The sequence below is a fragment of the Aedes aegypti genome, chromosome 1 (genome assembly GCF_002204515.2).
Source record: "Aedes aegypti strain LVP_AGWG chromosome 1, AaegL5.0 Primary Assembly, whole genome shotgun sequence".
In the NCBI taxonomy this organism is placed as follows: domain Eukaryota; kingdom Metazoa; phylum Arthropoda; class Insecta; order Diptera; family Culicidae; genus Aedes; species Aedes aegypti.
This window is the reverse complement of record NC_035107.1, coordinates 300,906,929-300,920,610: the sequence shown is the minus strand read 5'-3', so window position 1 is coordinate 300,920,610 and position 13,682 is coordinate 300,906,929.

The window sequence follows — 13,682 nt, the reverse complement described above, 5'->3', positions numbered from 1 at the left end:
GGTTCTCCCGAATGTCCAGTTTGTGCAGGTTTGGAGGAAACGGCGGAACACGTTTTGTTCGTGTGCCCGCGTTTCCGCACAATGCGTGACCGCATGTTTGCCACATGCGGTCGGGACACGACTCCGGACAATTTGGTCCAGAGGATGTGTGCAGACGAGTTTGGCTGGAATGCCGTTTCATCGGCTATCACCCACATCGTCTCGGAACTCCAAAGGAGGTGGCGTGTGGACTCGAGGAGTGACTAGTGCAGACGCTAATCAACAGGTGGTCCAAGGGTTCGCAGTCGGCTACGTAGGTCATACCGGTGCCCTACGGTCGAGATCGACCCTTACAGCGATTAAGTGACCGCGGGAGAACATCCTGGTAGCGCTGCTGTCGTGGCGCCGGCCTACTGGGTGGATACGAGCCTCTGGTTGTTCGGGGCAGGTGGAGGCCCCTTCGTCAGCAATCCCAGCTGGTGCTAGCTGATAGGGCCTGAGCCTTCAGTAGGTCAAATTGCGAAGCCCGCAGTATCAGTTCTTGATACCTGCGGTGCAGCTGGGCGCGGGCTTAGTGGTCGACCCTGCCCGCCTTTAGCGGACAACGGGAGGTGAGGACCACCCGGGAAGCTGGCAATGCGCCAGCATGCTACCTTGGTGGACCCCCCTAAGCGTGTCATCGATGTTCGTTGCTGCATGGCTACGCAGCTAACCTGGAGGATGCGATGTGCAATAGCCCCTCTCCGAAGCAATGCCTTCTTGGTGGTCCTGGAGAGACGAAGGGTTTGGCGGCAATGGAAATGGTTTAGTGGGTCGGGGGTGTAGTCCTGTTTACTGCTTGTACGTAGTAAATGGTCCCCAACCCCACACTCCCGGACCTCGGTCCGGAGTCTGTTGAGCAGATTATCCCCCCATTGCTTAGAAGGAAAAAAAAAAAAAAAAAACGGAATGCCTCCCGGTTTGTTGTAGTCTCTTCAATATTGATTGGAGAGTCTTCTAATCAATATTGACTACAGTGCCATATTATTGTCAAAAATATAATTTGATCCGTATATCCTAAATATTTAGTCGATTCTCTCCATACGAGCTTCACGTTCGTTTTGCCGCTCCTTAGATTAGACGAATTCCACTCAAACTTTTACAGTGGCTTCTAAGGATCTAAATGTACGAATTGGGGAATGAGTGGGGTGTAACTTGAGGTTTTTGTAATCTGTTTATTATGGGTCCGTTCGATTCACGTATTGGTGCATTTTGCGCCAATTCGAACAGATGTTGGTTGCACCTTCTCAGATTTCAATGAAACTTTCTGGATGTGTAGACCTTGACAAAATAAGCCACTTTGTTTACTTTGTTTCTTCAAATTTGAAAGGTAATTATGTTTTCTATCAATTTCGCAAGACAGACACTGTCAAGAATTAAAAGTTTTCCTGACAAATAATTTTACAAGTGAAGGTCACAATCATCTCAAAATTCAATCATGCTCAATAAGGATGTGAATTTTGTCTATTCAGTTGACTTTTTATAAAAAAGGGGCTTACATCATCAATAAATATTTTTATTTATGATGATGTTCAATAATGAAATGAAATTCGATACTTCTACACTGCCATTTTTGACATGTCAGACTCGTGATGAATATGGTTTACATAGAACATGGATCTAGTGACCATGAAACTGTCCTTCTACGCTTACTTAATCAATTCGAACATGACATACTTACTTTACTTTTGCTGGCTCTACGTCCTTCAAGACATGACCTGCGCCACAATGTTACGCCAACTAACTCGGTCCATGGCTGCTAACCTCCAATTCCTCGATCGCCCCACACTTCCAAGATCCTGCTCCACTTGGTCAAACCACCTAGCTCGTTGCGCTCCCCTTCGTCTTGTACCGGCCGGATTTGAGTTGAACACCATTTTTGCGGGATTGTTGTCCGGCATTCTCACAACGTGTCCCGCCCATCGTACCCTTCCAGCTTTGGCGACTTTCGTGATACTGGGTTCACCATAGAGTTGCGCAAGCTCGTGGTTCATTCTTCTCCTACATACGCCGTTCTCACATACTCCGCCGAAGATCGTCCTAAGCACACGTCGATCAAAAACTCCTAGCGCTGGCAGGTCCTCTTCGAGCATTGTCCACGTCTCATGCCCGTAGAGGACTACCGGTCTTATTAGCGTCTTATACATGGTACACTTAGTACGGAAGTGAAGTTTACCAGACCGCAAGGTCTTGTGGAGTCCATAGTAAGCACGACTTCCGGCGATGATACGTCTTCGAATTTCTCTGCTGCAGTTGTTATCCGACGTTATCAATGATCCGAGGTAGACGAATTCGTCCACTACCTCGAACTCATCCCCGTCGATCGTCACGCGTCTGCCTATGCGAGCTCTATCGCGCTCGGTTCCTCCAGCCAGCAGATATTTCGTCTTCGACGTATTTACCTTCAATTCAACCCGATCTGCTTCACGTTTCAGCCTGGTATACTGTTCAGCAACCACCTGGAACGTTCTTCCGACAATGTCCACGTCGTCAGCGAAACAAATGAACTGGCTGGATTTATTGAAGATCGTGCCCCGCATGTTGAAGCCCGCCCGTTTCATAACACCTTCTAGCGCAATATTGAACAGGAGGCAGGAAAGACCATCGCCTTGTCGAAGTCCTTTGCGTGTTTCAAACGGGTCCGATAAAGCACCCGATATCTTCACACAGCACTGTACACTATCCATCGTAGCTTTGATCAGTCTAATCAGTTTCATTTCCCGGGAAAACCGTTCTCGTCCATAATCTTCCATAGCTCTTCGCGGTCGATGGTATCATAGGCCGCTTTGAAATCGATGAATAGGTGGTGCGTAGGGACTTGATATTCGCGACACTTTTGGAGGATCTGCCGCAACATAAAGATTCTGTCGTCGATCGACCGTCCACAAATCCGGCTTGATAACTTCCAACAAATCTGCTTGCCAGTGGCGATAGACGGCGGAAGATGATCTGGGAAAGCACTCTATAGGCTGCTCTATGGTGATGGCTCAATAGTTCTCACATTCTAACTTGTCACCCTTTTTGTATATTGGGTATATTATTCCCTCCTTCCACTCCTCCGGTAGCTGTTCTGTATTCCACATCCTGGCTATCAATCGGTGTAGACAAGTGGCCAACCTGTCCGGGCCCATTTTAAAAAGTTCCGCTCCAATACCATCCTTTCCAGCTGCTTTGTTGTTCTTGAGCTGTTTGATAGCATCCTTAACTTCACCTATTGTGGGAGTGGCACGTCTCCCTCATCCGCCGTTGATGAAGCCATTCCTCCTGCTGTCTTGATCTTCCTCCTCTGCGCCGTTTAGGTGTTCATCGTAGTGCTGCTTCCACCTTTTAATCACCTCACGTTCGTCCGTCAAGATACCTCCATCTTTATCCCGGCACATTTCGGCTCGCGGCACAAAGCCTTTGCGGGATGCATTTAGTTTCATGTAGAACTTTCGTGTTTCTTGAGAACGATACAGCTGCTCCATCTTTTCGCACTCTAGCTCTTCCAGGCGGCGCTTTTTATCCCGGAATAGATGGATATGCTGTCTTCGCTTCTGTTTGTATCGTTCCACGTTTTGACGGGTGCCTTGCTGCAGCATCATCGCCCGCGCTGCATTCTTCTCGTCCAAAACCGCCTGACACTCCTCGTCGAACCAACCGTTCCGTCGATTTGCTTCCACGAACCCAATGGCACCTTCCGCTGCATTGTTTATGGCTGCTTTGAGACTACTCCAGCAGTCCTCAAGAGGGGCTTTGGTGAGCTCTCCCTCTTCCGGCAACGCAGCTTCAAGGCTTTGCGCGTAATCAGTTGCGACTTCGGGTAGCTTGAGCCGTTCCAGGTTGTACCGTGGCGGGCGTCGGTACACAATGTTGTTCACAACGGAGAGTCGTTGGCGCACTTTAACCGTCACTAGGTAGTGGTCCGAAGCGATGTTTGCGCCGCGATAAGTTCTGACATCGATAATGTCCGAGAAGTGTCTTCCATCAATCAAAACGTGGTCGATTTTCGATTCAGTTTGTTGGGGTGATCTCCAGGTGTACCGATACGGGAGGCTGTGATTGAAGTAGGTACTACATATGGCCATGTTTTTGGAGGCGGCAAAATCAATCAGTCTAAGCGCTGGTGAGCGCTGAATTTCCTTATAATAGGTCTAAATTCCTCCTCCTGGCCAACCTGAGCGATGAGATCTCCGATAACGATTTTGACATCATGGCTTGGGCGGCCGTCGTATTCACGTTCCAGCTGCGCGTAGAAAGCGTCCTTATCGTCATCGTCACTTGCTAGGTGAGGGCTGTGCACGTTGATTATGCTGATATTGAAGAAACGGCCTTTGATCCTCAACTTGCACATTCTGTTGTCGATTGGCCACCACCCAATCACGCGCCTCTGCATTTCACCCATCACGATAAAAGCTGTGCCCAGCTCATGTCTGTTGCCCCAGCTCTGGTAGATGGTATAACCATCCCTATACGTATGTACCGTCGACCCTTTCCAGCAAACCTCCTGCAGCGCTACGATGTCGAACTTGCGGACCCTCAATAATTCGGAAAAAATGCGGGTACTTCCCAAGAAATTGAGAGACTTACAGTTCCATGATCCGAGTTTCCAATCGTTAGTCCGTTTTCGATGCTTGGGTCTATGCCGATTGTTCCGGTACGAATTTACATTGTATGCTTCCTGTACTGATGGTTTTCACGGCTGTCTTGTAAGGCCTGCACCAACCCCCTGTCTCGCCGGAGGATCATCGTGCACAGCACTGTTTAGAGTCCCACGCTGGCACTAGGACGATGATCAGCCGCCCCTGACATGGAGAACAGACGCTGTGATAAGCTACATCCTCAGAAGAGAGAGACAACTGTATGTACATTACATTTTCAATACTTTTGTGTAAAATAGTAGGCTCCGCAAAATTAAACTGAGTAGTTTACAAACCAATTTTTATAAAATTTTATCGTTTTTTTTTTTTTTGGTGAAAATTTTAATTTCATTTGTTCTAATATATAAATAAGGTCTTGTTAGTATTTCATCAAAATTAATTTATAGGTGGCGCAGATCTGAACCTGTAGAGTTGGACATTTTGTGTCATACATCGAGAGAGTTTTAGATGTATAGTCCAATGCAAGGGGAAGACACCTTTGCTCTGAGCAGGCTATGCGCATCTAGGTAACTCTGAGTTACTTACATTTGCTCAGAAATCCTCTTTTCTTGTTATCAGATTTGTTTCGATCTTGCATCTGTTCAAAACAAATGTCAGGTGGAAGTCTGGGATTTAATAACGATTGTCGTTACGAAAAAGGAAGTTTATTGTTAAAATGTTTAAAAATATGAGATGCAACTGACATGATGAGGCTAGTCCTAGTGATTTCGTCGGCATTGTTAGCTGATTGAACTCTAATCTTAGAAGTCGTTTAAAGAACTAACTACTACACATCTTAGTACTAAATATATGTAACACTTTCTTAGATCAATTAAGGTGAAGATGAATCGAAGCCAAAGTTCAAATTTTCAAGAGCATGGATCTGGAGACCCAAACATCCGTTTAAGCTGAAAACTTAATCGATTAGTCTCTAGCTGGTGGTGGCCAATCGATTAGGTTTTCAGCTTAAACGGGTGTTTGGTTCTCCAGATCCGTGCTCTTGAAAATTTGAACTTTGGCTTCGATTCATCTTCACCTTGATTGATTGAAGGTTCCCCCAAGCCGACAAAATACCTCTTTTTTTATTTTTTTTTTATAATTTCTTTATTAGTATCATTCCAAACATTACATTCATTTTTTTATATCTAGGTGTTCTGTGTTATTAGACAACACTATCATCCTAATTTGGTAAAACAAATTTAAGATTTAATTAACATTTTGTTAACAACATATTACATTTCAGTTGCCGTAGCAGTTCAGTTTTTTTTTACAGGTAAGTTGATTTCACCTGCTTATAAGAGAAAAATAAAACGTTTTTAATATACTTAACCTAACTTAACCTAAACATATAACGCATTAAACGTGGCAATAGAAGATTGTAACGATTTTTGCCTGAAATTATTAATTATTTTATTTGACATTTGTTCCAATGTTTCAACATTGGATATTCTATGTAAATCATTGGTACTATACCAGGGAGGAAGTCTCAGAATCATTTTCAAAATTTTATTTTGAATTCTCTGCAGAGCTTTCTTCCTGGTATTACAACAGCTAGTCCATATTGGTACAGCATACAACATGGCTGGCCTGAAAATTTGTTTGAATATCAAAAGCTTGTTCTTAAGAAAAAGTTTTGATTTTCTATTAATAAGCGGATAGAGACATTTTACATATATATTACATTTGGCTTGAATGCCCTCAATGTGATTTTTGAAAGTTAAATTCTTATCTAGCATGAGCCCTAGATACTTAACTTCATCTGACCAATTTATAGGAACCCCTCTCATCGTGACAACATGTCTACTTGAAGGTTTCAAATAAAGAGCTTTTGGTTTATGTGGGAATATTATTAGTTGAGTTTTGGAAGCATTAGGAGAAATCTTCCATTTTTGCAAGTATGAAGAAAAAATATCCAAACTTTTTTGCAATCGACTACAGATGACACGCAGGCTTCGTCCTTTGGCGGAGAGGCCTGTGTCATCCGCAAACAAAGATTTTTGACATCCCTGAGGTAACTCAGGTAAGTCAGATGTGAAAATATTGTATAATATTGGTCCCAAAATGCTGCCTTGAGGAACACCAGCTCTTACAGGAAGTCTTTCAGATCTAGAGTTTTGATAATTAACCTGAAGTGTACGATTTGACAGATAACTTTGAATTATTCTAACAATGTATGTTGAAAAATTAAAGTTTTTTTAATTTAACAATCAAGCCTTCATGCCAAACACTGTCGAATGCTTTTTCTATGTCTAGAAGAGCAAGACCAGTAGAATAGCCTTCAGATTTGTTGGAACGGATCAAATTTGTTACACGTAAAAGTTGATGAGTGGTCGAATGTCCATGGCGGAATCCGAACTGTTCATTGGCAAAAATTGAATTTTCGTAGATGTGGGCCATCATTCTGTTCAAAATAACCTTTTCAAAAAGTTTACTGATGGAGGAAAGCAAACTGATTGGACGATAGCTAGAAGCTTCTGCAGGATTTTTGTCTGGTTTTAAAATTGGAACAACCTTAGCATTTTTCCATTTGTCAGGAAAATATGCAAATTGAAAACATTTGTTAAATATATCAACTAAAAATGATAAGCTACTTTCTGGAAGTTTCTTGATGAGGATGTAAAAAATTCCATCATCGCCAGGAGCTTTCATGTTTTTGAATTTTTTAATAATAGTTCTCACTTCTTCCAAATCAGTCTCCCAGGCATTTTCGAAAACGTTCTCTTGATTGAGAATATTTTCGAACTCCTGAGTAACTTCATTTTCAATTGGACTAGTAAGTCTTAAATTAAAATTGTGCGCACTTTCAAACTGCATAGCAAGTTTTTGAGCTTTTTCGCAATTAGTTAGTAATAATATGTTTTCCTCTTTCAATGCCGCTATTGGCTTCTGAGGTTTTTTCAAGATTTTAGATAATTTCCAAAAGGGCTTAGAGCCAGGGTCCAATTGAGAAATTTTATTTTCAAAATTTTTGTTTCTTAATTGAGCAAAACGTTTCTTGATTTCTTTCTGCAAATCCTGCCATATAATTTTCATAGCAGGATCGCGAGTGCGTTGAAATTGCCTTCTCCTCACGTTTTTAAGACGGATCAAGAGTTTAAGATCATCGTCTATGATCACGGATTCAAATTTTACTTCACATTTGGAATTGCAATGCTCCGGGCTTCAACAATGGAATTTGTTAAAGTTTCAAGAGCATTGTCAATATCAAGTTTAGTTTCTAAAGAAATGTTTACATCAAGATTAGAGTCAACATACGTTTTATATATATTCCAGTCGGCTCGTAAATAATTGAAAGTGGAGCTGATAGGATTGAGAATCGCTTCTTGGGATATTTGAAATGTAACAGGGACATGATCAGAATCAAAATCAGCATGAGTAATCAGTTGGCTACAAAGATGACTAGAGTCGGTTAAGACCAAATCAATCGTACCGTTAAATCACCAGTCACCGTGCGGCCTCCATTCACCGTGCACATATACAAATTCCTACAGAATATTCATACAATTTTCACTAATTATTTTTTTGTCAGCAAAATAAGATAAAACTGATGAAATGAAGTAGTTTTTGTCACAAAGCATTTTGAAAAACCTAGTTTATGTAGTAAAAATCATGTGAATTCTGTTTGATAATAAGATTCTTCAACACTTTTAGTAGAAACACCAAAAAATCACATTTTTCATTTTAACGATAGAGTATGATTTTTTTCAAAATTTCAACAAGTTTTCATTGTGGATACTATTAGTAAGATGTATTTCATCGTATGAGCAATGAGATTTTATGCAAATTAGAATTTTATATTGTGTTTCAGACGAAACCCAAATGCACGGTGAATGGATCCCTCTCAGTATGTATGGTTCCTATTACCGTGCATTAGTGTAAAAGGCATGAAATTATTCGGTAATATTAGATTTATTGTTATATCGTCATTAAACTACTTCATATTTAGTTTTTGAGTGAATATGGAATGATTTGGACAATACAGTCAAACATCCTATAACGATTTTAATGAAAAAATGATTATTTAGCCAATTTTTAAACTTTTTATAGATTTTATTGTAAATAAAGATTTGAACAGTCTTAAAAATGAGTGCGCTCAATATTAGCAACATAGTTGCTCCATCAACAACGTTTCTTCAAGAAACAAAATTAAATCATGACGAAATCTATACGCACGGTGAATGGTGCACTAGTGTGCACGGTAAATGGTGGCATAGAACGGTACGAGGCGACCTTAACATGAGATTTTCAAACATAATTTTTCAGTAATTTTAGTTATGCATCACTAGGTTAAGATTTTTCCCTGAATTATTATATAATTGTACGCTACGTAGTGGTATTCTAATACGCTTCAAATTATTTGGAAAAGTTATATAATTTTTTGAAGTGCAAATTTTTCTTAAATGCACGGTGAATGGTAGCTTGACGGTAGATGGATTTCTAGAAGAGGAAAAACATGTGGGGCTATCAGGGTATTGAATTGAGAAATATCCTGAAGAGCACTCATCAAATAAAATTCTGCCGTTGGAATTACTTTGAGAATTATTCCATGACCGATGTTTGGCATTGAAGTCACCAATGACAAAAAATTTTGACTTATTGCGAGTCAATTTTCGCAAGTCAGTTTGGAGCAAATTAACTTGCTGTCCAGAGCATTGAAAAGGCAAATAGGCAGCTATGAAAGTATATTTACCAAACTGTGTTTCAACAGAAACACCTAAAGTTTCAAAAACTTTAGTTTCAAATGATGAAAACAGTTGATGTTTTATACGCCTATGAATGATGATTGCAACTCCCCCACATGCCCCATCAAGTCTATCATTACGATAAACAAAAAAGTTAGGATCTCTTTTGAGTTTAGATCCAGGTTTTAAATACGTTTCGATAATAACTGCTATATGCACGTTATTAACCGTAAGAAAATTAAACAGCTCGTCCTCTTTACCATTCAAAGAACGAGCATTCCAATTTAAAATATTTAAATTATTATTTGGATCCATTAGAAAAACGCCTAGGAAGCAGTGTTACGATAGACGGGGATACCTTCGAGGTGGTGGACGAGTTCGTCTACCTCGGATCCTTGTTGACGGCTGACAACAATGTTAGTCGGGAAATTCCAAGGCGCATCATCAGCGGAAGTCGTGCCTACTATGGGCTCCAGAAGAAACTGCGGTCAAGAAAGATTCACCCCCGCACCAAATGCACGATGTGCAAAACGCTCATAAGACCGGTAGTCCTCTATGGGCATGAGGCGTGGACTATGCTCGAGGAGGACTTGCAAGCTCTTGGGGTTTTCGAACGCCGAGTGCTAAGGACGATCTTCGGCGGCGTACAGGAAAACGGCGTGTGGCGGCGAAGGATGAACCACGAGCTCGCTCAACTCTACGGCGAACCCAGTATCGTGAAGGTAGCTAAAGCTGGAAGGATACGCTGGGCAGGGCATGTTGCAAGAATGCCGGACAACAACCCTGTAAAGATGGTGTTCGCCACGAATCCGGTCGGAACAAGAAGGCGTGGGGCGCAGCGAGCTAGGTGGATTGACCAGGTACACCAGGACCTGGAGAGCGTGGGTCACATTCGAGGATGGAGAGAAGCGGCCATGAACCGAGGGAATTGGCGAAATATTGTTGGCGAGGCTTTATCAAGATAATTGATGTAATGCCAAATAAGTAAGTAAGAAAAACGTAATCCAATAACAATTTGATTTGTAAATTTTACACCTACTTGGACTGCTTCAGTCATAGTGGTGGCTTTGAACATTGCATCAATCATTAGATTCAATTGTTCAGTTAGAAAATTAAAATCAGAGGCAGACATATCATCTGATGATTTCCCATTGGAATTTTCGGTAGACGAAGAAGCGGGGTAGGAGTTACCTGTGGCGGTAGGGTTTTTTCCATTTGATTTGAAACAAGTAGAATGGGTACTCATGGAACGAATAGGGGAAGAGTTCAAATTACCTGCTACGATATCGGCAAAGGATTTACCGTGGGTAGATACATTCGAAATTGAAAGATTCGAACGGCTACCCGACGGATTAAAATTAGTTTGTGAATGAGCATGATTATGATCTTCCTGATGGGTATGATTCATGATCAAGCGATCGTTAACTGAAAAATGAGCATTGTTCGATACTCTACCAGGCAAATTCCGAGGACGACCGTTATCGTAACGGATATTATCTTTCATCTGCCTGGCACGAGCCTCAATGACCCTTTTGCGTGAAGGACAATTCCAAAAATTGGACTTATGGTTAGCCCCGCAATTACAGCATATGAATTTGGTGGTATCTTCCTTCACTGGACAGACGTCCTTAGCGTGAGAAGAACCTCCGAAATTCATGCATTTTGCATCCATGCGACAATTTTTTGTACCATGACCCCACTTTTGGCACCGACGGCACTGAGTGGGGTTCTGGTAATTTCCTCCAGGTTTCTGGAAATGTTCCCATGTCACACGGACATCAAACAAAAGTTTTGCTTTTTCTAAAGCTTTAATATTATTTAGTTCTTTTTTGTTAAAGTGAACTAAATAATATTCTTGAGAAAGCCCTTTTCGAACAATGCCAGATTGGGTTCTCTTTTTCATAATGATTACTTGGACTGGGGAAAATCCAAGTAAATCATTTATTCCATTTTTGATCTCTTCAGGTGACTTATAGTCACTTGAGAGACCTTTCAAGACAACTTTGAACAAACGTTCAGTTTTGTCGTCATAAGTAAAAAATTTGTGCTTCTTCTCTTCAAGATGTTTGAGAAGAAATCTTTAAGAGTTTCCGGCAAAACGCGACTGTCTCCTTTCTTTGCGATTTGAAAGGAAACCTTGATTCCCCTAATGGAGTTCAAGATCTCCTGCCTAAATCCCGCAAATTCGGAACAACTGATCACGATAGGCGGCACTCTTTGCTTCCTCACTTGAATCAAAGAGCCTGGGCTAGAGGCTGCTTCGATTTGGTGTTCGGAAAATTTGTCTAGAGCATCGAACTGATTGCTCATTTCGATACAATTATTCATTTCACCCTTGGAAGAAAGTTCGCATTCCGGGGAAATGTCCTTTCTTCCATCCTTGCCACGTGTAGTGACAGTTTTAAAACCCACTTTTTTGGAAGGAAGTAGTGAATTCAGAGATTCACCCTTCCTTTTGTTTGTTGTTGATACCATGTTTAGTTAATAAACGAAAGAAGACGTTACCTTCGAGAGGTTTTTTCCCAAGACGGTGTCCAAGAAGGATTAGCACCGCTAGCTTTCACCAACGGGTCCAACGAAAAATCTAAGGCACGGGTCCAAACAAGTAAACAAGTAAAGGGATCAATAGTAGAAAAAATAGTACTGAAAAGTACTGTTTTGGTAGCACTGAAAAGTACCGTTTTTATTTTAGCACTGAAAAGTACTGTTTATGTAGCACTGAAAAGTACTGATTTATTGCTTTAGGTAGTTTTTAAGAAAACTTCCAAGAGCAGAGAGAATTCGTGTACGCACAGCACGAAGGTACGATGCGCACTGTGACAAAATACCTCTTGTACTTCTATGTCATTGTGAAACCTAATTCACTGCATTTACTTTTCTTTTCACATCAACACGACAATACTAGGGAAAGTGCGTATAAAGAATTAGTGGCGAAGATTTCATAACACTGTTACACATTCGAGTAGTCGGGCTACTGTTATTATACAGCGCGCGCGGATTTCTCTATTTTGCAACCGTTTTTTGGGTGGAAATATCGGTTTAAAATCCTTCAAACTACATTCGTTTGGAAGGTTTCGCCGGAGTGACTGAAGTAAAGTTACAGTTGAGGAAAAAAATCGTTTGTCTCGTACGAAAATTACGGTACAAAGTTTGCCAATACAACGTGGTGGCTAAACAATACCCGCCAAAGACGTGTGTATCTGTGGTGTACATTAGTAATCTAACCCGAGTGGTGGGTTGAACCAAAGCGTGTTAATTTTTGGCATAGTGCGTACTTCGTGCATGAAATAACTGGCTGCAAATTAGTGCATAGTGTTGTCAAGCTCCGATCATATGGCCGGCAGCTCATCGGGCCCTCCAAGGGGGCCTAAATATGAGCCACCGGGCAGACAACCTAATTGGATGAGAAACGCAGACGACATGGGATCTATGGTGCTTTTATTGCGACGCAAAGCAAACCAAGATGCAGAGGAGAATAGAGGCAATCGAAATGAAATGCAACCTCTCTCAAATCCATTTATAGTTGGAACGTCGATCGAATTGGCAGTCGGATCTAAGGTAGAAGCTACGCGCGAAGGGCGTGGCTCGCGATACCTCCTCCGCACATCATCGAAAACTGTCTTCAATAAACTACTGCAGATCACGGAGCTCACGGATGGCACTCAAGTCGAAATTATTCCGCACCCCACTCTAAACTCAGTACAAGGTACCGTATATGACCCAGATACCAAAGACATGGACGAGAAGGACGTGCTAGGATACTTGACATCTCAAGGAGTGCACTGCACATGGTTCGTAGAATAAAGAAACGTGTGAATGATACGCTTCAGAACACACCACTCTTAGTGTTATCATTCCACGGTACACAACTGCCACAATTCGTATATTTCGGCCTCCTGCGTATCCAAGTTAAAGCTTATTATCCATACCCAATGATTTGTTTCAATTGCGGTGAATACGGCCACTCCAGAAAAATGTGCCAAAACTGTGCCATCTGTCTACAATGTTCCGAAACACACGAAGTCGTTCAAGGTGAAAAATGCAACAGAACACCACATTGCATGCACTGCAAGAAAGAGCACGCTGTCATTTCGCGAGACTGCCCAAAATACAAATCCGAGGAAAGAATTATCCGCCTTAAAGTCGATCGGGGGATTTCTTTCCCGGAAGCGAGACGGATATACGGCGAAGAAACGAAAAAAGATTCATTTGCGAACGTTGTCCAAGATCGTCTGAATCACGAATTAGCCATCAAAGATCAAATGATTGCAGCACTACAAAAGCAGGTAGCCACTCTAGCGAAAGAACTCAACGAACTGAAAAGCGTAATCAAATCTAAATCTCATGGTCAATCCTCTGTTGG